At 42.7% G+C, this 25430-nt stretch overlaps 1 long non-coding RNA gene across 2 annotated transcripts in view; it reads left to right on the top strand.

Annotated features, from left to right (window-relative positions):
- Positions 1-772: 772 nt before the first annotated feature.
- LOC119934618 overlaps positions 773-25430 on the top strand; it is a 39497-nt gene continuing 14839 nt past the window's right edge. For both annotated transcript variants that reach the window (XR_005452984.1, XR_005452986.1), the window contains exons 1-2: positions 773-854; positions 22767-22904. This is a non-coding gene — a long non-coding RNA (uncharacterized LOC119934618). The remainder of the gene's footprint in view (positions 855-22766; positions 22905-25430) is intronic.

The following is a 25430-nucleotide window of genomic DNA, read 5'->3' as shown; positions in this document are numbered from 1 at the left end:
GTCGCGGTACTAGTTCCAGCTCTAGCACTTGTCTGATGTACAGTGCTCTGCACACAGTAAGCGCTCAATAAATACGATTGATTGATTGATGTGTGACTTAGGGCAAGTCATCCAACTTCTTTGTGCCTCAATTTCTTCAACTATGAAATGGTGTTAAGATACCTTCTCTCCTTCTCTCTTAGCCTGTGAGCCCTGTGTGGGACATGGACTGTATCCGATCGGATTATCTTGTATCTGCCCCAGGGTCTACCCAGGATTTGACACAAAGTGTTTAATAAATCCCATCATGATTAGTAATTCTATTGTTCTTTCCCTAGCATTTGGAAGAGTGTTCCTCACACAGTAGGCACTTAATCAATCAATCAATTATATTTATTGAGCGTTTACTGTGTGCAGAGCACTGTACTAAGCGCTTGGGAAGTACAAGTTGGCAACACATAGAGACAGTCCCTACCCAACAGCGGGCTCACAGTCTAGAAGGGGGAGACAGAGAACAAAACCAAACATACTAACAAAATAAAATAAATAGAATAGATATGTACAAGTAAGATAAATAAATAAATAAATAGAGTAATAAATATGTACAAACATATATACATATATACAGGTGCTGTGGGGAAGGGAAGGAGGTAAGATGGGGGGATGGAGAGGGTTATGGGATTGATACCCTCTGTCCCTTTGACTTTGATCCCCTTTTGTCATAAAGTGGTCAACAGCAGCTCAGGTATATTGCCTCTGCCTCATTCAATATTGTCAGCCGAGCGGAGTTCACTGACCGCCCTCAGCCCCTCTGGACCCTGGGCAAAGAGTGAACAGCAGAGCAAGAAACACTTCAAAACAGCTGTGTTGGCCAGGTAAGCAATGGGAACAGGAATGCAGAGGAGAAAGAGTCTGTGGCTGGTATGTGTTTTGTCTGGTTGTTGTGTGTGGTGTCTGAGTATGTGTATGCCTGTAAGATGAATTGCATGGATTTCTTTTTTCTGTTATTGGTGGGGGAGTGATTTAGGGTTTGAAGGATAATGGGATGAAAAAAAGAGTTGGAGAATGAAAATACAAAGGACAGAAGGGATTTAAAATTGAAGGTAGCTGCTTTAGCAATAGACATGTTAAATAAGCAGAGTGTTTGGGATGGCAGGTTTCAAAATATCAGGCTGAGTTCATTGGATTTGATTACTTTTCCCCGCCTGGAACCAAACCTTATATCATTCCAGATTTTGTTCTGTTTGCAAGGACTATGTGGCCACAGATTTCAATTGGCTTCAATCTCTAGTGCTTTCCATATTTCTTCCAGGTTTGGATTTCAACCCCTTTGTGCCTTGCCCAGAAGAGTTTGGGCAACTCTATAGCAGGGAAAGAGGATGTGAAACTTACAAATAATTGTCTTTTTTATGCTGCATCTACCTGATCAATCTATTTTATTTTTCACAGTGAAAATTTATATTCCAAGTCTTTGGAAAGTACAGTACGTAACTAGGGCTGATCCCATTGTGCTTTGGAAAATAGATAGCTCCATTCTCCCCCTGGGGCTTGGGTCTCTTCTGACCAGCTGGTTTGGTGTGTAGTGAAGCATTAACCTTTCCAGGCTGTGAGAGTATAGTTGAGTACTTCTCATTTGGATGGTGGGATTTGCAGAAGATACCTGTTGCCTTGATTGTAATATCCCCCAGGGAAAATTGTTTTCTTTTTAGCCCAACCACAGGACTACAGATGGCTTACATGCTTTCCTCTTTCTCTGAGCCATGTTGGCTGCATTGATTTGTCCAGGGGGAGAACCAAGAGGCTTTGTTTGACTGCCAGTGAAGAAACTGACGGCTGAAAGCCTTCCCCAAGAGTAATTCCAATCCCTTAAAAGCCCTGCTCTTGATTTTATCAGCTAAAGATTTGCTCACAGTCTTAATCCCCATTTTATAGATGAGGTAACTGAGGCCTAGGGAAGTGAAGTGATTTGCCCACGGTCACATAGTAGACTTGTTGCTGAGCCATGATTAGAAACTACGTTCTCTGAGTCCCAAGCCCGTGTTCATTCCAATAGGCCACGTTGCTTCCCGTGGCCACTACTGTGGGCAGGAAATATGTCTACCAACATTGTTGTAACGTACTCTCCCAAGTTCTAGTAAGGTGCTCTGCACACAGTAAGTGCTCAATAAATGTAATTGATTGATTGATTGATGGAGGTGGGGTGAGTACCCAAGAGCTTATTGTGTGGGACTAAGTGCATAGGTGGGAGCATAGGTGGTACGGTGTGGAAGGAAAATATTTGAGATAAATAAATAATAACGGATCTATAAAAAAAGGATGAAATTTCATAGGTACATAGGTGCAAGGTAACATTTTAGGGAAAAAAACAAGCAACCCAAAGAGAGGATGGGCAAGGCTGCCTAGGTACATGTGAAGCAGAAAATGCCAGGGGTGGGAAGAGTTATTATCCATCGTGAGCTTAGGTGTCACTCTTCAATAAAATAACATGGAACTGGCTGTATTGATAGGAGTGGGACAAGCAAAAGCCAGGATATGACCTTTCCTCTGTGCTTTGCACTGACTGACTCTTCTTAGACTAATGGGTCCAGTTTGGGTCCCCATACTTTAAAGGGTGTAGAGAAGCTGGAGGGGACTCAGAAGAGGGAACTACCAGAACATTAAAAGGGATGGAAATATCAAAGGAATTGGGACTGTTTTCCCTGCAGATGATACTGCTTAGAGATGAATTATTAACTGTTTTCAGATACTTAACCTGGGAAGGTTTTTATGGTGAGAATGCTGACCAGTTCTCTCCAAGTCCTCAAAGGATCAAAGAAGAGGAAATGGTCTGAAACTAAAGCAGGAGAGAATAGCGCTGGACAGAAGGAAGAATTTCTTTAATGTCAGTCTCAGAGTGATAAACTACATAAACCCACTACTGATGAAGGTTGCAGACTCTCCAACCAGAACTATGTTTAAGGAGAAAAAAGGCAACCCTTTGGTCTGAATGGTTTAGTCATTCATTCTGCTGGAGGCAGAGGGCTGGACCGCGTTAGAGAAGCAGCATGGCTCAAAGGAAAGGGCGTGGGCTTGAGAGTCAGAAGTCATGGGTTCAAATCCTGGTTCTGCCAATTGTCAGCTGTGTGACTTTGGGAAAGTCACTTAACTTCTCTGTGCCTCAGTTACCTCATCTGTAAAATGGGGATGAAGACTGTGAGCCCCACGTGGGACAATCTGATCACCTTGTATTCTCCCCAGCACTTAGAACAGTGCTTTGCACATAGTAAGCACTTAAAAAATGCCGCCATCATCATCATCAGGACCTCCCCAAATCCTCTCCAGGCCTAAGATTATAAACCCAGACCTGCTGAGCAAGGGAAGTTCAACTTTGCGAATGACAACATGATGATATAGATAACATAAAGATATAAAAATTTGGGGATTGTGTGTGTGGGGGGTTAGGTGTGGGTGTGTGTTTGTGTATAAATAATAATAATAATAATTATGGTATTTATTAAGCAGTTATTATGTGCCAAGCACTGTTCTAAGCGCTGGGGTAGATGCAAGGTAGTCAGGTTGTCCCATGTGGGGCTCAAGGCCCTAATCCCCATTTTACAGATGAGTTAACTGAGGCACAGAGAAATTAAGTGACTTGCCCAAAGTCACACAGCTGACAAGTGGTGGAGCCAGAATTAGAACCCATGACTTCTGACTCCCAAGCCCATGCTCTTTCCACTAGGCCACGCTGCTTGTATATTGTGTATATTTTCATGAGGAGCAAAGGGCAATTAAAATAATTTATCTATGATTTTCAGCCATTATGTCAATCAAAAAATGGTATTCATTGTTCTGATACTGTGTTCTAGACAATGTGCTCAGTATTTGGGAGAGCAAGGCCCTTGCTGCTCTTAAGCTTACAAACTCACTTAAGTCATGAGCCCCATGTGGAAGAGGGACTGACCACGTGTCCAACCTGATTATCTTGTGTCCACCTCAACACTTAGTACAGTGCTTGGCATATAGTAAGTGCTTAACAAATATTATTATTATTATTGTTATTATTAATAATAGTAATAAAGAGAGTGATAGATAATATATATACGTATATGTATATATATATATATATATAATCTGTTGGATTCTTGTGATTAAGGGATGGGGGATTGCTCTGTGTTGATTTTGGAGTTCTGCCTCTCTCTGTTCCTCTGACTGCCTAGGGAAACAAACTCACCCAGAGAAAACATCTCAAAGCTACTTCATTAACAGTTGAGGCTGCTCAGGGCAACACACGCTTTCCAGTTTGTCAAGGTGCAACTATGGTTTCCATTTTCTCCAATAACTGCAAAACTGAGATGGATTCATGGAAGTAAACTTTACAGGTATCTGCTCAAAGGGGCTGGGTTGTTCCTGAATGGAAAGGTTTGGAGGCTAATTTTGAGAGCTGAATTTGGCGCGTTATCGAGAACAGTCTTCATGGATACGCCTCAAGGCTACTTTTGATTCTTACTTTTCTTTCTATGTCTGTCCCACACCGGTGTTCTTTCAATGTGGTTTCCCCTCAAAGACACAATGCTAAAAAGCGAGAGGATCTTTGTGTGTTTCCCATTATTTGAAATACCTTGGGAATTAAATGCTTCTTTTTCTTGGGAAGGCTAGAAAATTCCAGAGACCTCAGCTGTAACAATGAGGGCCCACCGATATAAATTAACACAAAAGCTGTCCTCCTTTGTACTTGAAGGCAATGCTACAGACAGTGAGATATGCACAGGTGTCACTGAGAGGTGCTGCACAACTAGCTATCCCTTTGCCTGCGCCTTTGTGTGTTTCCCATTATTGTAAATATCTTGGGAATCAAATGTACCTTTTTCTTGAGTAAACACAACAGAACCATAGATATATAGCCCTGACAACAATCCCTTGATGCTGTTCTCCTGAAACTCCAATCCAAACCTCCAAGTAGAATCCCCAGGCCCTAGTCTCTCCACTCTGAATTTTCTCTTTTGTGAGGTTGTCAGATGGAAGACGAAAAGCTGGCCAATCCCAAATTAGAAACAGCAGAGCTATGGATTAGTCTGCTTTGTGACTGCCCAAAGATAGGAGGGTCATTAATCAGCCAAAGCTGCCAAGAAGCTTGCCAAAGTTGTCAACTGGCAGCTCATTGCAAATGATTCTGCAGCGGGCTTTTCCTTCAAGCACTAGTGGAAGAGCAAAAATACTTCCAAAAAGGAGTTGGCATTTATTACAGGGGAAGACTAGAAAATTCCAGAGTCCCCAACTGTAGCGATGAGGCCCCACCGATGTAAATTGACATAATAGCAGCCCTCCTTTGGGTTTGAAGGCAATGTTACAGACAGTGAAATGTGTACAGGTGTCATTGATAGGTGATGCATGACTGGCTATCCCTTTTGCATTCTGTGCCTGGAAAAATTGCCCCTTGCTGCATAGTTGCATTTTTTACCTACAGTGCCTGGCTCTGTTTTGTTGTCGGGCTCTTGATGTTACCATCGGTGCTCCAAAACAATGACCCCCTGTATTCTGGGGCCTGAATCCCATCTACTCTTGGCTATGTGCTCCGTCATTTGAGGTTTTGTTTCATTATGTCTTTAAAGTATTTCTTCTGTCCGCTCCTTGTTCAGCGGCCCCATTTCAGCTCACCATAGAGAAGTTGTTTGGGTGTCATGCTGACAACCATTTTTCTCATGCGCTGCCCTGTGTATGTGGGATGTGAAAAGCATTGCTTGATGTTGGTTGTTTGACTGCATTTCAGGACTGTTATATATTGCTTTGAGGAGAGCAGCATGGCATAGTTGTTAGAGCATGGGCTTGGGAGTCAGAAGGTCATGAGTTCTAATCCAGCCACTTGTCTGCTCTGTGTCCTTGGGCATGCCACTTCACTTCTCTGTGTCTCAGTTACCTCATCCTTAAAATAGAGCCCCGTGTGGGGCAGGGACTGTGTCCAACCCGATTTCCTTGTATCCACCCCAGTGCTTAGTTCAGTGCCTGGCATATAGTAAGTGCTTAAAAAATACCATAATTATTATTATTAGGAGAGATATATAGATTTATGGATAGATATGAGACTGTGCCAGTTATGTTTATTTGAAAATGATGAAAAAGAGGGATGGGAAGAAAACACCAAGACTAATGAGATGAGAATGTCTGCAAGAACAAGGAGCTACTTAGAGCACAAAACGTTATATTTGAACAACACTACAGATCCTCATAATCCCAACAAGGAGTGGTTTTTTGAAACTTTCAATGCAGAATACAGAACAAGCTACATTCTCAATCTCCATTCCTGTCAAACTCACCTTCTCCCAGTGCCTTGCCCAGCAAAGGGGAGGAGGAAGAGGGGTAGAAAGAGTAAAGGGGAAAGGAGGAAAAGAAGGGGAGAAAGGAGAGGCAGAAGAAGCAGGAGGAGGAGGAGAGAAAGGGGGGGAAGGAAGGAGGAGAGAAAGGAAGAGGGAGAAGAAGAGGAAGAGAAGGGGGAGAGGAGGGGAAGCAGGAAAGAAAGAAGGGGAGAGGAGAGGAAGAGAAGGAGGGAGGGGGTGGCACAGCAGATGTGATGGAGCTGGGTTCCAAGGTGACCTTGAGCAAATCACAACTTCTCTGTGACTTAGTTACCTCATCTGCAAAATGGGAATTAAGTACCTGAGCCTCATGTGGGGCAGGGACTGGTTCCCACTCGATTATCTTGTAAATACCCCAGCATTTAGAACAGTACTTGGCACATAGTCAGCACATAATAAATATCACAATTATTAAGAAAGAGGTGGTGTGGAGGAAGGAGGCAGTTGATGCAGGCATAGTTCTATGCCTGAGCCTAAGGGAAGAAGCTTGGGCATCTTACTCTCTTTTTCTTCATTGCCTTGAATATTTCCATTTCACATTCAGCAGAATATCAAACCAGAAGAAACCCAAGCCCTACATAGTTCACCTCTGTGGGCTGTGGGCTGTAGGCCACGTCAAACCATGAAAGTGCATTCACCCTCCCAGAAGACATGAAAATCAAAGGGTTAACCACCAGGTGCTCAGCAAGCTGAATGCCTTCTTCGCTCATGGATGTGCAGTCAATTCATATTTCACTGCATATTTACATACCATGATGTCATATTTAGATCTCATTTTCATCTCTCCTCTGCACATCTGTGAAACTTCTATTAATATCTGTGGGAGTCAGAGACATATACATCAAGTGCAGAAGAGACACAAAAATATTTGAGAATTCCACCTGGGTGATGACAGTTTCCAACTCTATAAATCAGAGTTCCTACCATAGGGCAGGCCAGCATGTGGGGAATATGATTCAACTTATTTCCATGCTGAATTTTCACTCCCTTTCTATATGTATATATAAATATATATACATATACTTATAGACAGTGTATATTTCAGGTCTTCTCCCTCCCTATGTGAACTTTCCTGAATTCTCACTCCAACTGATCTTGCACCTAGGAGAGATGTTGTCTGAATACCAGTAGCCTCAAAATAATAATATTAGTACTTATTTTTTATTCATATTAATGTCTGTCTCCATATAGACTGTAAGCTCATTATGGGCAGGGATCATGTCTGCAAATTCTGTTGCATTATACTCTTCCAAGTCCTTAGTACAGTGCTCTGCACATAGTAAGTGCTCAATAAATATGATCGACTTATTGATTAGTACTACTAATAATAATACAGCGTGGCTCAATGGAAAAAGCACGGGCTTGGGAGTCAAAGGTCATGGGTTCAAATCCCGGCTCCTCCAATTGTCAGCTGTGTGACCTTGGGCAAGTCACTTAACTTCTCTGTGCCTCAGTTCCCTCATCTGCAAAATGGGGATTAAGACTGTGAGCCCCCCGTGGGACAACCTAATCACCTTTCATCCTCCCCAGCACTTAGAACAGTGCTTTGCACATAGTAAGTGCTTAACAAACGCCATCATTATTATTATTACTAGAATGGCATTTGTTAAGCACTTTCTATGTGCCAAGCAATGTACTGAACACTGGGGCGTATATAAGATAATCAGGTTGGACACACTCTCTATCCTATATGGGACTCACAGTTTAAGGGGGGATAGGTATTTAATCCCCATTTTACAGAAGAGGCAAGTGAGGCACAGAGAAGTTAAGTGACTTGCTCAAGGTCACACAGCAAGCAAGTGGCAGAACCAGGATTAGGATTCAGGTCCCCTGACTCCCAGGTTCATTTTTTTTTTCCAATAGACCATGCTACTTCTCGTCACTTCAAACACTGTACGTGTTCTTCAAGGTTATGCCACACTTGAGAAACCTGTGGATAATTCAGTGGCAGAGGTTCTAAGCTCACCTACATCAGGGGCAAAGTTGTGGGGCTCTCTATGCGAGGCCCCTCCTCCCATTTCCTGTCAAAGGGGGGTGTTCATTGGGAGCAGTGCAATTTCCCTGTCCTCGCTAGTACCTGGCTGCCTAACCCAAAGATTCAACGAGACCACCCCTACTTTAGCTTCTTCAGGGAAGAGGAATATCAAGGAGGGAAGTATCCCATATGGGATTGGATTTTCCATTGAGCAACTCCGGGCAGGGGTTGCTCTGGGAGGGTCCCTTGGTTTGACTGCTGAATTCAGACATAGTGAAAGAATCCCCGCTGGACTTATCCACCCACACACCGACAGGCGGTGGCACTTGGTCCCCTCCCTGGGTTCAGTGGTAGGTGACTGGGCTGATATCCACGATTGACAAGAGCTTTCACTGTTTGGAAAATGGGGGGGGGGGTACGTGGGGAAATCAGGAGTAGAAGTAGGATTAGGGGACCCTCAGGGAAATGCGCTTGATTCAGAGGTTCACGTGGACATCCGTGTGATGGTTTTATCAAGAGGGGAGGGTGATAAATTTTCCTCTGCCTCCAGGAAACCATATGTCTGAAACTGGCCTTGGTTGGGAGTGAAATTTGGCACTGATTTGGCACTGAAATTTGGCACAATAGACTGAGCTTTATTACGTTTCTACCCAACACTCTCTGGCCCTGAAAGAGAGGTTCATTCATTCATTCATTCATTCATTCGTTCATTCATTCAATCGTATTTATTGAGCGCTTACTGTGTGCAGAGCACTGTACTAAGCGCTTGGGAAGTACAAGTTGGCAACATATAGAGACGGTCCCTACCCAACAGCGGGCTCACAGTCTAGAAGGGGGAGACAGACAACAAAACAAAACATATTAACAAGATAAAATAAATAGAATAAATATGTACCAATAAAATAAATAAATAAATAAATAAATAAATATTCTCATTCTTCAAGCAAGCAACCTACACTCCTGTGGCACTTCTGGTTTCCCAGCATCTCACTGCCACAAGAGAAAGTGAGGAAGGATTTGCACAAAGCTATGAAAGAGTCTCTTGGGGGCAGAGGGAGTTGCATTTTTCACTTTGTTTCAGCTCTTTCACACATAATCTACTCTCTCCATCTGGGCCTGTCCAACTTCCGTACATATGTACGATCGATTGTGCAGCCTTTTTATTGATTCTGATTACCCCATTTGGAAATATTTTTGCATCCTTTAGGATATAGGATGGAATGTGTCTCATGCTTCTGTTGAGTTTTTCCAACCACTTCGTAAAATGTATTGTACCCAATGGGTGCCCAATAAATATTGATGAAGAAAGATCTTCCACAAAGAGTAGTATTTATGGAGCATTCATTGAGTGAATAGACTGCACAAAGGACTTGATATTACTGGGCCAATAGAATTATTGGAGGCTTTGTAGTAAATCAGATTGAAAAAAGCTCACTGCGGGAAGGTAACATGTCTACCAACTTTGTTATACTGTTCTCTCCCAAGTACTTAGTACAGTGTTCTTTACACAGAAAACACTAAATAGATATGATTGATTGATTGACTGATTGATTGATCATAATGGCTTTCCTCTTGGAGTTTGCAGTCATGTTGAGATGAACAGGAAAAGTCAAGTATGTGGGCAAACATTTGATTTTTTTCCTTCAAGGTAGACATGCTTGGGTCATTACTGTGTTTGCACTTTTTGGTGTGATTCTAGTCAGATTTAGGGCTAGGGTAGAGAAGCATAGACAGCTGGAAATTCTGAGAACTGTGGGTCTAAGGTGACAGTTTCTATGGAGTATAAATTCACATTTTTTATGTTTCCCTTTTTGTTTTTCCTCCTTATTGTGTAGAGGAAAAACTGCCTTTTCATCAGAGGAATAACTAGAAGGGACTCAACTAATGAAGATACTGTATTCAGTTTTAGAACTGGAGAAGAAAGTTTCATGAAGATAGCCTACTTAAGTCTATTAGAAAGCATTTTCATTGCATGTGCCTTCAGAAGAGGACATCAGGAGTGGAAGCCATTTAGCCCAAGGCTGACACATGCAACCTCTGATTCTGGAGTGAAGAGCTAAGGCAATTCCATACTCTCAAGGGATCAGGAGGGGCTGGCTCTCACCCTAACAGTGAGTCAATCAATCGTATTTATTGTGCGCTTACTGTGTGCAGAGCACTGTGCTAAGTACAGAGTCAGCAAACAGACAGCTGGGACCCAGAAGATTTTCCACTTTGGCTTGAATGAGACCTGACTTCAAGAAGAGGATGGGAATGAAGAGGCGTTATATAATCAGCTTCTTTCAAGGAACTGGGAAATCTGTAATATATAACCAGCTCCAGGCACCATTCTCTGCCTGCTCCTGGCAACATTCTGGGTGCTGTTTTGCTCTGGCACGAACCATCACTAAGCAAAGACATCTGTACGAACGCGCAGGGGAATAGTTTGACCTTTTCTGCTGTGGCCGACCCAATGAACTTTTGCAGAGTGGAGGAAGAGGAAGGAAGCTGGAATCTTAGATCCCAGCTGCTCTTCACCAACTGAAACATTTGGCTTTGACTCATCCTTTTTCCTCTTCCATTTTGTACTTCCTTCTGCTCCCTGGAGGAAAGAAGGGATTCCATCCACTAGCAGCTGGCTGAGAGAGGTGCAGTGCTAGGAACTGGGGCACGTGAATTTTGGGAGAGTAAAAGGCAAAGGTATTTATTGAGTGCACTGCACTAAATGCTTGAGAAAGTACACCAGAATTAGATGTGATCCCTGCCCAAAAGGATTTTACAGTCTACAGAGATACAGCACAGCGTGGTGGAAAATAACAGGCCTGGGAGTCAGAGGACCTGGGTCCTAAACCCAGCTCTGCCACATGTCTGCTGTATGACCTTGGACAAGTCACTTAACTTCTCTGTGCCTCAGTTACTTCATCTGTAAAATGGGGATTAAATCCTACTCCCTCCTTCTTTAACAGTGATTCCTATGTGGGCCAGGGACTTTGTCCAACCTGAATGACTTGTATCTACCTTAGTGCTTGGCACATAGTAAGTGGTTAGCAAGTACTATTATTAATATTATTATTATTAGCAATATTATTACAGAGGGAGAGAGATAGTAAAATAAATTACAGATATGGAAAATAGAAGCGTGTAAGGATATTTACATTCATTCCTTCATTCAAATTTATTGAGCACTTACTGCGTGCAGAGCACTGTATTAAGTGCTTGGGAAGTACAAGTCGGCGACATAAGTGATGTGGGGCTGGGGTGTGCATCGAAGTGCTTAAGGGGTGCAATAGATAGGCCGATGAGCTCAGGTTTTTCATTCTGGAAAAAGGTTTGTGGAGAGCGGGGCCAGAAGCAGTGGAGAGGCTGGTAGAGCTCTGAAACTCACCCTCCAAGCAAAGATGCTGCAACCTGCCCAGAGCTAACCTTTGTTTTTGTTGAAATCTGCTCATTTTCTCAGCTTGGAGTGGCTCAGCTGAGTCCTCTCTCTTGCCTCAGGAAGAGGAAGTCTTGGATGCTCAATTGATTTTTTCCCATTCATATCCATAAAGCAAAAGTCATGGACTCCCTGATCACAGGTAGATTGCTCCTAAGTAATAACAATAATAAAAAAATAATGGTATTTGTTAAATGCTTACCATGTGCCAAGCACTGTACTAAATGCTGGAGTAGATACACACTAATCAGGTTGGACACAGTCCTGGTCCCACAAGGGGCTCACAGTGCAAGTAACAGGATAAACAGATAAACAGGTATTGAATCCTCATTTTGCCGATGAGGGAATTGAGGCACAGCAAAGTTAAAAGACTTGCCAGAGATCACACAGCAGGGAAGAAGTAGAGCTAGGATTAGAACCCAGGTCTTCTGACTCGCAGGCCTGTGCTCTTTCCGCTAGGAAAAGTGGAAGAAGGAATAAGAAGGAAGAAGAGGAGGAGGAGAAGAAGAATGAGAAGGAGGAAGAAGAGGAGGAGGAAGAGAAGGTTATATATATGCATATATAGAGAGAGAAGAGAGATTTATATATCTATATATTCTCTAGATTCTCATATACTGCCTTTCCACTAGAATGTAAACTTCTTGGAGTTTATTAGATTAGATTATTAGATTAGATTATGTCTAACAGCTCTATTATATTGTACTCTCCCAAGTGCTTAGTACAGGGCACTGCTCATAGTGAGCACTTAATAAATACCAATGATTGATTGATTGACCAAGGCATGAGGAGCTGAAACAGAGAGTAGAGGGGTTGGGAGAGAAGAAGACTGGGCCTGAGGGAGACAAAGAAGAAGAATGGAGCTCCATTCTGGGCAATGGAGAAACAGGCTCAGAAAGATTCCCCACCTTTTCCCTATTACGGCAACAATGATGCTGCTGCAGCTAGCTTTTTGGGCTCCTTGTCCCAATTCTCTCTTCTCCCCTGTCTCTCCATTCTAACTACTCTCCACTCCCCAGCACCCCATCTAAACACCCCATCCAGCATCCTCCAGTGACATTCCTGCCCTCTCTCCTATTCCTCCTCCCCATAATGGATCCTAGAACCCAGAGCTGAACTCGGATGCCTGCCAAGGCTGAAGGAGAGCGGATCATGTTAAAAGACTTTACTTTTTCCCTTTCTTCCTGCCCATCTGTCCCTCCCTCTCCTTCTGATTTTCATCTATGTATTCCTGTCTCTCACTTTTCTTCCTATTCCTGCCTTCTCCTCCGCCTAAATTCTAAGCTCCTCCTACCTCATGTACACGTTCAGATCTTTCGCTCCACTCCCTTTCCCACTGTCCTTTGGGACCCCACTTTATCCTTAAGAAAATCTGGCGTACTAACTGGTATACTCCCTGACATTGATTTAGCAAAACAAATATGTGATGCCCCTAGCAGGACTCTGGGGATCTCTGATTTTTTTCCCTCATATTACATGCAGGTTATAGGTCCAACATTGTAATAATTTGGCTTTGTTAATGGTTAGAGAGAGAGAAGGAGGGGCTCACACATGAGGAAAAAAATATTCCTTTTTATGGTATTTGTTAAGCACTGACTGTGTGCCATGAAGCAGCATGGCTCAGTGGAAAGAGCCTGGGCTTTGGAGTCAGAGGTCATGGGTTCAAATCTCGGCTTCGCCACTTGTCAGCTGTGTGACTTTGGGCAAGTCACTTTACTTCTCTGGGCCTCAGTTCCCTCATCTGTAAAATGGGGATTAAGACTGTGAGCCCCACGTGGGATAACCTGATCACCTTGTACCCTCCCCAGCGCTTAGAACAGTGCTTTGCACATAGTAAGCGCTTAATAAATGCCATTATTATTATTATCATTATTAAGTAGGAGAGAGGCAGGTATTTAATCCCCATTTTCCTTATCAAGGCAGCTTTTTCACCTTGAAAGAAAGTACTACGAATTTAGGCAGAATATTTCATCTCTTCAACGAGTAGTTTCAGTAAGAGCTTTGCCCAAGGAAGGCCTGAAAAATCAAGACCTTAGAACCTTCATTTGTGGGAACATTTACTCTGGAAGATTACTTACTGTGGCTTTTATTGCTTTGCTTTATGGCTTGTTTTGCTTCATTTTTCTCTGGATTTTCCTCTGCATTAGTTCTTCAGTAAACACACTGGAGCATTGTGAATACATCACCCAGATAAGCAGAATCTGAGTCATACCAGTGTTGTTTAGTGGGCCCTAGATCATCTTTGACTGCTGAATCTCTCCCTCCTCCTCCCCCCCGCCCTACCCCCACACCTTACTCTCTACCCTCTTTCTGTCTCTCCCTTTCCTTCTCCCTCTCCCCTCCCTCTGAAAAGCAAATATATCATTCCATGCAGGCTTGTTAGCACCCAAGTTCTGTGATGGTAGAATTTATATTCTTCGGGTGATAAGTCCAGACAGTTTGCTGTCAGGACAATTAAGAAAAATTGATCAGATAGAAATAATAACTGAAATCTTTGAACTTTTTAAATGTAACTTCTTTGCATTTCAGTTAAAGTAATAGTGCCAAGAAATGATCACTCTGAGAAGCACTCATGCAGTAATACTGAGCCTCCAAAAGGGAAGCCAATGAACTCTGCTCCTTAAGCCAGACCTGGTAGAGGTAGGAAAGATATAGACGATTGGAGGAAAGGAGTGTTACCATATGTTGATTGATGGAGGAATTGATTGGCACCAAGAGTGTTTTCCAGTTTTGCCCAGGAAACAGGTTGGTTGGTTCAGCAAAACTCCTCTCAAGCTCCTCCTATTCCAGACCTCCTTGCCTCCTCCCTGGTATTTTCCACTTAGATAGTGGTGGTGAGTGTGAAAAGGGAATTTTCTTCCTGGAAATGATGATATTAAAGAACTAGCATTCTACTCTTCTCATTGGCTGCTCACTCATGTCTAGGGGTAAGGCACAGACAGGGCTGTACTCTTCAGTTCTTTCGGGAATTTCTCTCCAAATTCTCATTTGCAAAGTAGAAACTAATATTGCTACCTAAATAGTGGCTTTTACTCAACCATGTCAAAGTGCCTTGTAAACATCAATACTCGCACACTGCTATGAGGTAGACAAACACCGTTACATTCATCTTTCCTGTGAATTCAAGGCTGTTAGAAGAGCAAATGACTTACAAAGTTCAACAAGGAATACCGTGGCCCATAGAAGAGTCCCACTTAGAACTAGTAGGCACCATTTCCCACCATTCCCAGGGGGACAATAATCAATTCAAAAAGAATGTATTATCTATTTATCTTTTTGATTTTAGAACAAGAGGGTAAGCCTCTCACTCAATACTGATAAACTTAATGCCTTGCCATGAGCATCAGTAGCCTGAAAATTATCAGTTCTGTGGGTCATATTTCAATTTCTTACTTGCCTGAGCTTGATTTCTCTCTTGCTATGGCTTATAAGCCCACAATAATTTACAAGGCTATTGAAATTTGAGAGAGATTGGGCATCTTGCCTCCAAGAGGTTCTGCATAACTGATAAATCTGATAACTGTAGATGGAACTCTACTAGATTATAAACTTCTTGTGGTCAGGGATTGCATTTACCAACCCCTTTGTACTGTACTCTCCCAAGTGCTTCGTACAGTGCTCTGCACACAGTAAGCGCTCACTGGATATCACTGAATGATTGATTGAGGATGATTAAATTAGTGGGTTACACTGCTTTGTAGTTCTTTACAATATTCTCACACTAGATAGTTTCACATGATGGGGAATGTGTCTACCAACGCTGTTACATTGTATTCTTCTAAGTGCTTAGTACAATGCTCTGCTTACAGTGGGTGCTTAATGAATGTGATTGATTGATTGACAGGGAGAGAGGCTTTCTTCCCTTTCACTTTCATCCCTCCTCCTTAGCATCCATGCTAACAGGTTCTGTTCACAACAATCTAAGTTTAAGGAGGCCTGAGTGTTCGCCCTTCCATGCGGTGGGAGCTGGGGAGGGCACAGCGAGAATTCAGCACAATGAAAATAAAGTCAAATTCTGCCCTTACTGTATATTGGCCTCCTTTCAACTGACTGATATCAACAATTACTGTCATCAGTATCAAAGAAATGATTAGATCTTAAATGGTTGGAAGGATTTGGGGGAGTTACTCGTATGTACTGAATCTGATCTCCTCAACAAAGGATTTTTTTTTAATTTGCTGGAATCAAACATCAAAAGTATCAGTAACACTTGGAAATATGGGTACATTTTAATAATATGTTACCATGGAATTCCAACAGAAATGTATATTGAAATCAGAGGCATAAATTGAGTTTAAAATAACAAAGCCCATTGGTTTGGAAGCAGGAAACTTTGTGACCACACACAAAATATAGGCCATGTACTGCTCTGAGAGGTTAAACCACCAAAAGGCAGGAAATTCAAAATTTAGGCTGAAATACCATTCCTTCAAACCTCCCTAGCCATGGTCTGTGCTTTGGTATTCATGGAAAAATCACTCTCATTTCTGACATCTCTCAGTAGTGCTGCAGGACTTTAATCACTGACTATAAAGTTTGTTTTCCTTGGGCAAAATCTTCAAACAGAAGTAGCAAAATCATCCTCCTGTCCCCTTTTACGGAGCTCAAGATACTTTTCAGACTTGTATTGATTATCTTTACAAGGTCTCTACTGCTGATTTCGCAGATACTCCCATTTCACAGATGAGGAAATTGAGATGGGAGAGAGGGAGGAGCCCCTATACAGTGCTCTGTATACAGTAAGCACTCAGCAGATATCATTGACTCTGGCCACTGAATAGATCAGGGGGTGACCAGGGTATTATGTAGAGCCTTTATTTCCAATCCTGTCATGTTGTCTCTTTTATGGACGTGAAGCTGGTAATGAACTAGTTCTTCATTTCCCATTAAAGGAGAGTCAAATCAGTCAGTCAAACAATGGCATTTGCTGAGTGCTTAGTGTATGCAGAGCACTGTACTAGAGAATACAAGAGAATTGTTGGATATTTTTCTTGCCCATAAGGAGCTTATAATCTAGATGGGGAGGCAGCCATTAAAATAAATTTCAGATATCTATGTAAATACTGTGGGGCTTGAAAGTCAAATCCATGCACTAATGCTCTTTCATTTCAGTGACTCTGCCTGACTAATGTCAGGCAGCATGGCTCAGTGGAAAGAGAACGGGCTTTGGAGTCAGAGATCAGGGGTTCAAATCCCGGCTCCACCAATTGTCAGCTGTGTGACTTTGGGCAAGTCACTTAACTTCTCTGTGCCTCAGTTGCCTCATCTGTAAAATGGGGATTAAGACTGTGAGCCCCACGTGGGACAACCTGATCACCTTGTAACCTCCCCAGTGCTTAGAACAGTGCTTTGCACATAGTAAGTGCTTAATAAATGCCATTATTATTATTATTATAAATGTGGTGGCAGAAAATGGGGTGAATAAACTCCCATCCTGGGGGCTTTAAATGCTAGAAGCCCCATGATCAGAAAAATGTGTGACCCAAAGTGCTTCAAGACCCTTTTCATGGGTCAAGAATAATACTTCCTGATAGCAAAATCCAAATTCCTAGTGTAGGGTATCATGGATTGTTATTATTTCAGAGATGGAAAATGAACTTGAAGGGATGCTAATATTGGATAGAATGCTCAAAAATGTTTTTCCTGGGAAGAGTTGGAGGGCAAGGGAAGATCTGGATCTCATTTATTTTGGGGAGGCTTCCAAACTATGTGTACAAGTGATATTTGCCTGGAATCTGTACATCAGTTGTTTGAGTGATTAACAAAAATATTCTTTCATAAGACTATGATCTCTACTTCCCACATGTACCCTTCCAAGGACTACTGAAGACATTTAAATCCCCAATATGCATTACTTGCCAGGTATGTATGAAAAATAAACAAACTCCAGTATTGGACAGATATCCTACCAAACACATGATCTTTCTCCCACTCCCTTCTGCATCACCCTGACTTGCTCCCTTTGCTCTTCCCCGCTCCAACCCCCAAAACACCTATGTACATAGCTGTAATTTTATTTATTTATATTGATGTCTGTCTCCCCCATTCTAGACTGTGAGCTCATTGTGGGCCCAGGGAATGTCACTGCTTACTGTTGTATTGTACTTCCCCAAGTGCTTAGTACAGTGCCCTGCATACAGTAAGTGCTCAATAAATAAGATTGAATGAATGAATAGAACAACCCTGAAAGTTGGGTGGAGACTTTCCAGTAGATGTCAAAGAATCGTTTGGTGTTCTGGGTGCTGAAATTGGCCTTGACTACAATCTGATTGGATATTTTATCTGCTATTGATCCCTTAGGTTCAGTTACCAGGAGGCTTCAGAATGGGGAGACTGGAGATAGGAGGGAGGTAACAGGATTGGAAGATTTTATGAGCTTCAAGCCATGCACAGGCTGTGTCCTCCTTAGAGAAGTGGCATGGTTTAATGGATAGAGCATGAGCTGGGGAGTCAGAAGGTCATGGGTTCTAATCCCGGCTCCACTACTTGTCTGCTCTGTGACCTTGGGCAAGTCGCTTCATTTCTCTAGGACTCAGTTACTTCATCTGTAAGATGGGGATTAAGACTGTGAGCCCCATGTGAGACAGGGACTGTGTCCAACCTGATTACCTTGTATCTACCTCAGTGCTTAGAACAGTGCCTGGTGCATAGTAAATGCTTAACAAATGCCATCATCATCATCATTATTATTATTATTATTGTCAGAGGCTGAGTGTAGGTGGTTTCCCGTTTGACTAACAGAATGATGGTTCTGTCTTCAGATGTTTGTACAAGATCAATGATTTGCATCATAATTGAGCTGGCTGATCCATGAGGATTACTTCCCTTCCACCCCCTTACCAAGCTCTGGCTTTCCCTAATCTCCAGCCCCAGGCCTGTCAACAATAATATCTCAGTTAGCCTCAACTACGGAGATAGCATTGATGGGGAGTGGCAGTGTCCTTAGAAAGTCAAAAAACCAGACCACAAGAAGATTCTCCAGATTTAAAACCAATCTCTTGAATTGTAGTCAGAGGCAAACTGAAAGCCAGTTTCTCATTGTAAAGTCCTTTGAGGATAAGACCAATGAGCTCGGCTATTCTTCTTGAATTTCACCCCAGTTATTCTGCTGCCTTGCATGCAAGGCCTTCAAATTATCTCAGCCTTTTGAAGCCAGGACCACCAGGGTCAGATGCTGGGTCTGTTTTGGGCCTTTGCTAACCGATGAGACTAAGAGAATTTCTGACTGTTGAAAAAGCTCTTTCAAACGTGACTCCAATCAATTAACCAATCAGGGGTATTTATTGTGCACTTACCTTGTTCAGAGCACTGTACCAAGTGCTTGGGAGAGTATGATACAGCAAGGTTGGTAGAAACACTCCCTGCCCACAAGGAGCTCACAGTCCAGAGGGGGAGACAGACATTACAATAAATTACAGATATAAACATAAATAATTTGGAACTGAAGTTGGGGTGACTATCAAGTGCTCAAAAGGTACAGATATAAGGACAATGGTGATGCAAAAAGGAGAGGGCTTAAGGGAAATGAGGTCTTAATTGGGGAAGACCTCTTGGAGGAGATGCGATTTTAATAAGACTTTGTAGGCACGGAGAGTGGTTGTTGGCATACACGAGGTGGGCAGGAGTTCCAGTCTAGAGGGAGGATGGGGGCCTCCAGCACTGCCAGCACTGGAGGTGAAAAGAAAGAAGTGGCAGATTGCATTCTCCCTAAGGGGCACTTCTTTCCCCTCCCCATAGCACTTGTATATATATTTGTACAGATTTATTACTCTATTTATTTTACTTGTACATATTTACTATTATATTAATTTTGTTAATGATGTGCATATAGCTTTAATTCTATTTGTTCTGGCAACTCTGACACCTGTCTACATTCTTTGTTTTGTTGCTTGTCTCCCCCTTCTAGACTGTGAGCCCAATGTTGGGTAGGGACTGTCTCTATATGTTGCCAACTTGTACTTCCCAAGCGCTTAGTACAGTGCTCTGCACACAGTAAGCGCTCAATAAATACGATTGATGATGATGAACAGGGCAGTATCCGGTGGAAACTCTGGAAGAGGTAAGGGCCTGTTTTGCCACTTTCCTTTTCCTTGACATTATTGGCAGGGTCGAGTTTGGGGAAGTCAGTAATGGAGATTGACTGTGAGTTGTTGCCAATGGCATTTATTCAGAGCATTGTTGTGTGGTGGTTTTCACCCAGTTTATATATTCACTCCTTTGAAAAGAGGAGCAGCGTGACCCAGTGGAAAGATCATGGTCCTGGGAGTCAGAAGACTTGGGTTCTAATCCCAACTCTGCCTCTTGTCTGCTGTGTGACCTTGGGCAAGTCACTTAACTTCTCTGTGCCTCAGTTAATACATCTATAACAGGGGGATTAAATCCTCATCCCTCCAACTTATTCATTCATTCCCTCATCCATTCAATCATATTTATTGAGCAGTTATTGTGTGCAGAATACTGTTCTAAGTCTTGGGAAAGTACAATACAGCAATAAAGAGAGACAATCCCTGCCCACAACGAGCTCACAGTCTAGAACTGGGGGAACTTGGACTGTGAGCCTTATGTAGGACAGGGACCATGTCCAACCTGATTAACTTGTACCTTCCCCAGTGTTTAGAACAGTGTTAGGCACATAGTAAGTGCTTAATAAGTACCATAACAATAATAACATTAATAGTAATAATAATATCATTGCTATTATTATTGAGTGCTTACCTTATACTAAGCACTTGGAAGAGTACAGTGGAGTTTGTAGGCTTAGTTCCCCTGGACACCTTAAAGAGAGAGAGGGGATATTCCTTCCCTGCTCCTCTAAGAAACCTCAGAGAAACCTTTTGCATCTTTAGTGCACACCTCAAGGTTTTTGGCTTACCCCAACGCTATCTCACATGGAAATCTTTGGAGTAGGAGATGAGCTCAAAATAAGCCTAATAAGCTAATAAACCTAATATGCCTAAATAAGCCATTTTAAACTAGCCTTTAGTCATTCTTCTTGAACCTCTCTTTTTTACGGTATTTATTAAGCACTTACTATGTGCAAGGCACTTTACTAATAGCTAGGGTAGTTACAGATTAATCAGGTTGTACAGTGCTCTGCACACAGTAAGCGCTCAATAAATACAGTTGAATGAATGAAAGGTAGGATACAGTTCCTGTCCCACATAGGCCTTACAGTCTTAATCCCCATATTATAGATGAGGTCACTGAGGCACAGAGAAGTGAAGTGACTTGCCCAAGGTCACATAGCAGACAAGTGGTGGGGCTGGAATCACTTTAGAACAGTGCTTGACATATAGTAATAGCTTAACCAATACCACTGAAAAAAAAGTACAGAAAAGAGGTTTCTCTTCTTCTTGAACCTTCCTTTTTTTCGAAGGATTATGTTTGGCTCTATGGCAAGAATAAATCAGCTGACTTTGGGGGTTGTTATGACAAATGATAATAGTCCTTTCTTTGCCCACTCAACAGACACCCCCTAGAACCTGGAGCTTGATGTCTTGGCCTCATTTTTGCCTCACTCCAACCACATTTCCCTTGGGGTTCTACCCACTCAGATGTAGAGAAAGAACACATACCTGGGAGGTTGAGAACCTGTGTTCTAATTCCAGCTCCGCCACTTTTCTGCTGTGTGACTTTGGGCAAGTCACTTAAGTTCTCTGTGCCTCAGTTACCTCATATGTAAAGTGGGGATTAAGACTGTGAACCCTATGTGTTCCACCCCCACCCCAGTTATCTTGCATCCACATCAGCACTTAGTACAGTGCCTGGCACCTAGTAAGTGCTTAACAAATACCACCCCCCTAAAAAATTCAAAAAAATGTTGATGTGGCAAATAAAATGTCTCTGGCTCTGGCAACGCCTGTTCTTATATGTGTACTCTTTTGGATTTGCTTTTCGGTTATCACTAATGTGTAAAATACATCAAAACAAATTGGGGTTCTTTGGCTATGTCAGCTAAAAAAATCTGTCATTCACCTTGGATGCTACGGTCTAAGAGTAAAGTCATTTAACCAAGAAAGTTCCTGAGTATTATCTGCTAAGAATATCAGCCTACTTTGCATCAGAACAAATGGCAGGCAGCAATTGGAAAAATAATATAATAAATTATTAATACTCTGATGATTCAAATCAGCTTTGCAACAGAGGCTTTAGTTTAGCTAAAAATAGATGAACATATGGGTTCAGATATAAAATTCCATAGTGAATTACCCACTACCTATCTCTATACATATTTCCTATGTGTAATAGAATGGAAAAATTGCTACAGAGTATTCACATTTCCACAAAAATTCTTTCCTAAGGAATATGGCCAAAGGGAAGTCATAAGAAAGGAATTTCTTACAAAAAAAAGTCAGTGGTATCTCCAGGGGGTAATTGCCTACCCATCAGCAATATAGCGAATCACAAGGTTTGTCTGGCCTGGGCCCTTTGGCGTGATTGTAATGTGTAATCATCTATTGGGTCATTGAACCCCAGTGACCTTATTCCATTCTTTCTGAAGTCTGTAACCCTCTCAGCAAGAGTTATCTGGTTCTCTGTCTTCTGTGAGGTCCTTGGCTGCTCAGGATGGATAGAGTGGTGGTGGGCTGAAGAATCCACGTTGAACCAAGAGTTCCCCTGCTGGGGAGTGCATCCCAGTAGTGCTTACTACAGGGATAGGAATCATATGACTTCATCAAAATCCACTGTGAACACAGGGTGAGGGGCATGCTGTCAGAAATCTCTAGGTGCCAACATTCATTTCACGATTTTGAACTCTCCATCACACCCCCACCACCAAGGGCTATTACAATCCTCCCCTCACCCCCAACATAATACAGACGTACACTCATTCACTCCCTCTGACTCGGAGGCTTGAGCATTTAGGCGCCCCTTATCCAGTAATGCACTATTCTCCAGTGACATACAGCACCCACCCACTGCAGACGAGCACACTTCTCCACATCCAGACTATCTGAGCACCTACTAAAGCCATGCAGGGACACTGGGAGTGCTGCTATAATGGCCCCATAGGAGTGTGAAACTTTCCCAGGAACCACTACTCAATGGCCCCTTCCCTTTTTGCTTTACACAGACAGCACAGTACCGAGGCCTGTGGGTGAGGGACAGAATCCCTGACTGCTTCAAACCACCCTCCATGAGGAAAAACTTGACCAGAACATGACCTCTTCACCTTGAGGAAATCCTGTCCACATGTCGCCTGAGAATGAAGGTGAGCAAGCCCTCCTTTGGGCCCCTCTTGGCTTTGTTCAGTAGAAGCCTATCCGATCTAGAGAAGCAGCATGGCGTAGTGGAAAGAGCACAGCCCTGGGAGTTAGAGGACCTGGGTTCTAATCCAGGCCCTGCCAATTGGTTGCTGTATGGCCTTGGGTAAGTTAATTTCTGTTTGCCTCAGTTATCTTGTTCTCCCTCCTACTTAATAATAATAATAATGGTATTTGTTAAGCGCTTACTATGTGCCAGGCACTGTACTAAGCACTGGGGTGGAAACAAGCAAGTCAGGTTGGACACCATCCCGTGTCCCACATGAGGCTCACAGTCCCAATCCCTATTTTACAGATGAGGTGACTGAGGCCCAGAGAAATGAAATGACTTGGCCAAGGTCGCACAGCAGACAAGTGGCAGAGCCGGGATTTCTCCTGGATGAAAATATGGGGTCAATGAAGGAGATATCTTGGTCCCAGATACTATCCCAAACCTTAAGCAGGAAGATACAGGAAATGGCCAGATTCTAGGTCACCCTCACTTAATGAGACTTGTGCCTTCTCTCATTATCTCACCCAACCCAGGCTTCACAGGAGAAAACTGGTGCTGAAAGGACAGCTCTGGATTACCTTTGCCTCCTAAGGTTTTGATCCCATTCATGTCATTTTAGACTATTTAGATACCGGATACATAATAGTCTCAGGCAGTTCTTGCCGATGAATAAGATTTCTTTCATTAAAACAGTGCACATGATCTGCCCTATCGAACAGCCAGCAAGAAGACAAGCATTTTCCTTTAGTCCACCCTTCTTCCCTTCTGCAAGAGGAGGATTCATTCATTCATTCAATCGTATTTGTTGAGCGCTTACTGAAGGATGCCTTTCTCCAAATCAATCAATCAATCAATCAATGGTATTGGGGAGAGCGCTGTTCTAAGCCCTTGGGAAAGTACAGGACAATAGAGTTGGTAGATACCATCCCTACCCTCAAGGAATTTATAATCTAGCTGGGAGACATTAAAGTAAATTATGGATTGGGGAAGCAGCAGGTATAAGGATATGTACATAAATGCTGCAGGACTTGGGGTCTGGAAAAATCTCTCCAGCAATTTTGATTAGCTTTTGCCCCCTGTAGAGGTGACACCACTCAGGAAAAGGAAAATGGAAAATGGTGCAGATCACCAGCTTTGACATCCACTCTGAAACCCAACCCACCACACCTCCCAAACTAGAGGAGGCCCAGAACAAGCTGGGTTCCAGGGATTATAGGTGTAAGAACATATAAGGATGGCTCACCTGAAACTGAGGCATAATGAATTAATTTTCATTATAGTATTCTTAAAGTTCTTACTATATGCTAAGTTCTGGGGTAGATACAAATTAATTCAATCAGACACAGTTCCTGTCCCATGCAGCGTCCCCAGTCTGAAAGGAAGGGAAAGCACGTATCCTAATCTAATTTTGCCAATGAGGGAACTGAAGCCCAGGGAGGTTGAGCGAGTGACCCAAAGTCACACAGCAGGGCCAGTGGTGGAACTTAGATTAGAACTCTGGACTCCTGATTTCCAGACTTGTACTTGTGCCCTTTTTACTAGGCAATGCTGCCTTCCAACTTGCTGGCTCTCTAGTGGCTATTTCAGAGGAGAACTCAGATGGTCAGTAATGGGGTGTATCCAGGTGAGCAAGGATATAGTGTCATCGGCCCAGCTTATTGTCCACAGCTCTGTAGCCAATCAGGGCCACTCAAATCCCTTCCCCCATGAGTTATACCCTCCAAACCGACTTGCCATGCATTATATAAAGGATTTGGAAATTAGAAAACTCCTAAGGAAGCAGAAATATGGAATGTTAGCCCTGTAGCTCTAGCTGTCTGTTCAGGAAACTTGAACTGGTCCAGATACCTTTAGATACTGCTCAGGCTCCTCAGAGTAAGTTTCCTCAACTAAACAGGATAGGTGAGAACCCACTGAAAAGCAAAGTGTGTCTTCACAGTGCAGTGCATACCAGACAAATCCAATATTTTTCTGAATTTTCATTTGACAAGACATTTGGCCACCTTTGTATATTGGTTGGACCTGGGCACTGGAAAGTCTTTGCTGATCTTTCATCATTAACACCAGTTACCCTCCTGACGCTTGGAACAGGTACAGATTCTACTTGAAAACAAATCTGTGCAAAAGTTGGCAAGAAGTACAGTTCCCAAATACCTCCCAGCACACTCCACAAATCAGATGTGAAGAGAAAGCGACTCTTTGTGTCAACATTGTGGTGTGAGGGTCAGATTAATTGTCTTAATGTTATTCTGCAAGGCTTAAGGAAGTCAAAATTGAGTCACCAGAGTTCAAAGGTCTGACTTGTTATTTCCAGCCCTGCTCGTGACTTCGAGACTATGTGTGAGATTCTGGGGCTTTGAATTTCACCATCTCTGCCTTGGGGATTCCAAGTCTTCCACTCTTGGATACTTTTGCAAAGAGCATCAAATTCTTTCTGCACCTTCTGTTCATAGAACTTCAAGTGTTATGCATTGGAAGTTTG

Source organism: Tachyglossus aculeatus, chromosome 11, assembly GCF_015852505.1.
Source record: "Tachyglossus aculeatus isolate mTacAcu1 chromosome 11, mTacAcu1.pri, whole genome shotgun sequence".
Classification (NCBI taxonomy): Eukaryota; Metazoa; Chordata; class Mammalia; order Monotremata; family Tachyglossidae; genus Tachyglossus; species Tachyglossus aculeatus.
This window is presented reverse-complemented; position numbering and strand designations above follow the sequence as displayed.